Here is a 2,426-nt window from a genome sequence, read left to right as displayed (position 1 = left end):
GAGAGAGAGAGAGAGAGAGAGAGAGAGAGAGAGAGAGAAGAAGAGAGAGAGAGAAGTGTGCGCTATGCCAGCGATGGATGCCTCCACGCCCCGCCACACCACGCCACGTCCCACCGTTTGTGAACCGGCAAACCGGCGGGTAAACCGGCTTAACCGCGAGAGTGGAAGTACATCGTTTGTTTTCGCGCTGACTGCCGCCTCAGCCTCAGCGCCGCCGCTGCGCCTCGCGGAAGGGCGCGGCCGGTCGTTGCCGGGCGCTGCCACACCCCCGGGCTGGGAACAACCCTCCCCTCGACCGCGTTTTGGATAGAAACGGCTTCGCCGGTATGAAACATTCACGGGGCCGCGACCTGCTGGAAGGGGTGAGGCGAGGGGCGGGCCGTGGCAGGGTGCAGCGCCCTTCTCTCTGCTGAGCCATGAGCGCGAGAGAGACAGGTGAGCGGGCTCTTAGAATCACTCTGTCTGTCTGTCTGTCTCTCCCTCTCTCGCCCTCTCTCGGAGGCCGATGCGACGCCACGCCACCGCTATGCCGCTCAGTCCCACCGCCCCACCTTGCCCAGCTCAGACCTATCGACTTTCCAACTGGTCGGAGAGCATACTGTATTAACAAATCATAACCGACGTGAACTGCTATTGCCCCCTCCCCTCTGGCCCCTGGCAACATACCCAAGCAAAAAAAAAAAAAAAAAAACGTAAACGAAGCGCAGGAAAGCAAACGTAACGTTCCAGCTAGACTTTTGGCGAAGGGTTGTGCGCTTAGGGCGTGGCAGAAATGCGGCGGAGCACAGCCTAGCACAGCGTAGCACAGCTTGGAGACGGAATCCCTCCTCCATTGTGGAAGTCGTCGCAGGACAAGAATTAATGACCCCAGCAGGGCCCAGGCCAGCCCAGGGCCCCCTCCCGGGTCCCCGACCCCTGCTCCCAGGCCGCGGGGGCGTGGGGAAGGGGATGTGTCCACTAGGTGGATAGGATGACGGAAGAGAGAGGGGGACGGGGTTCAGCGCTCCCTGGAAAGTGAAAAGGAATTAATTTTCCTGCGAAGACTGGAGAGGGGTCTCGTGTCGTGGTGTGTGGGAGAGAGAGCGACGCTCGCAGCAGGAAGAGGAACGTCCCCGCGGGTACGTTCGACTCAACGAACCTTCGGATAGTTTTGGTCTCGGTAAATGAGGGAAAACACGCTGCACGCTGAGGCAGGCCCGAAGCATGAATGTGTTCTTCGGTTTTCAGTGACATGGTGATAATCGGGCATCGTCTGACCAATGTTTGCTTCTGTCACAAAAGTTATTGGGCTGATTTTTTCCCGTTATTTTGTATCTGAACCGCAGGGCTTTTGACCCTGAGAACGCAAACACTAAACAAGCCATTTTTTTCTCCGCTTCCCGGAGAAAGTTTATAAGACGTCTAAATTTCGGCCGGTAGTTGTGTGCCGCGAAAGAAGATGAAGTAATTCCGGTGCAGCTAGATTGTCCGGCCTATTTTTCTCCGACCTGGTAATTTTTCCAAAACCCACCAAAGATCTGTTCGACCTACTTTTCTCCGACCTCGTCGATATGCTAAAACTTGGGAAGAAAGTACTTCAAAGAGGAACAGGCTTCAAAAATAGAAAGCTACGTCGAGGGACGTATCGTGAAAGCAGATGACACAAATTTAAGGAAATATGTCTGTGTCCTAATTTTCTCTCGTATTTTGCTGTAATGTGTTTACGTTTTGAAGTGCGGGGAACAGCATATCAAAATATGACTTTTGGGGAGTTCCTTAGGTGAGGGATCAGACGGGACTCAGCCGCTGTATCGCTCTTTTAGCGAGTGATCACCTCTCTCCCGGTTCGGCGGTGGCGCCAAACGTCCGGGTGCAGGGCGACACTTTGGGTCCATGCTGACCCAGCCGACCTCTCACCAAAGTAACCCATAAAAGTTATCCCTGGACCTGCACCCGGACGTTTGGCGCCACCGCCGAACCGGGAGGGGGGTGTGCAGTCGCTAAAAGAGCGATACAGCGGATGAGTCCCGGCCGATCCCTCACCTAAGCAACCCCCAAAAAGTTGTCGCCATCTTTTGATATATTGTTCCACGCACTTCAAAACGTACAAATAAGTACATTTTGTGTGAACAAGAAAAATATTTCTTCACACTTACATTTTTTTTTAGCAGTCAGCGACAGCGTAGAATGGATCGTTCCCTGGAGCGATAGACCGTATCTCGCCTCTGTGGCTCAGTCGGTAGCGAGCCCGCCCAGACCGTAGGAGGACGGAGGTTCGAATCCCCGTCAATCTGAAATTTTTCTCAGGCCACCAAATTTCAAATGGACCTCAAACCCGTCATTTCACCTCACTCCTCTTGTGGTGTTCCGATGGCGTAGTGGTTACCATTGTTGGTGGCACTGCGTCATAGGTGTCAATTAAGTGTCGGCTCTGGGCCGGGGTTCGC

The 2,426-nt window shown here is 54.2% G+C and overlaps 1 protein-coding gene across 1 annotated transcript in view; it reads right to left on the bottom strand.

Annotated features, from left to right (window-relative positions):
- LOC113209404 (uncharacterized) overlaps positions 1-2,426 on the bottom strand; it is a 63,956-nt gene that overhangs the window by 2,135 nt on the left and 59,395 nt on the right. The window lies entirely within an intron of this gene.

The sequence above is a fragment of the Frankliniella occidentalis genome, unplaced genomic scaffold (genome assembly GCF_000697945.3).
Source record: "Frankliniella occidentalis isolate FOCC.00 unplaced genomic scaffold, Focc_3.1 Scaffold103, whole genome shotgun sequence".
Classification (NCBI taxonomy): Eukaryota; Metazoa; Arthropoda; class Insecta; order Thysanoptera; family Thripidae; genus Frankliniella; species Frankliniella occidentalis.
This window is presented reverse-complemented; position numbering and strand designations above follow the sequence as displayed.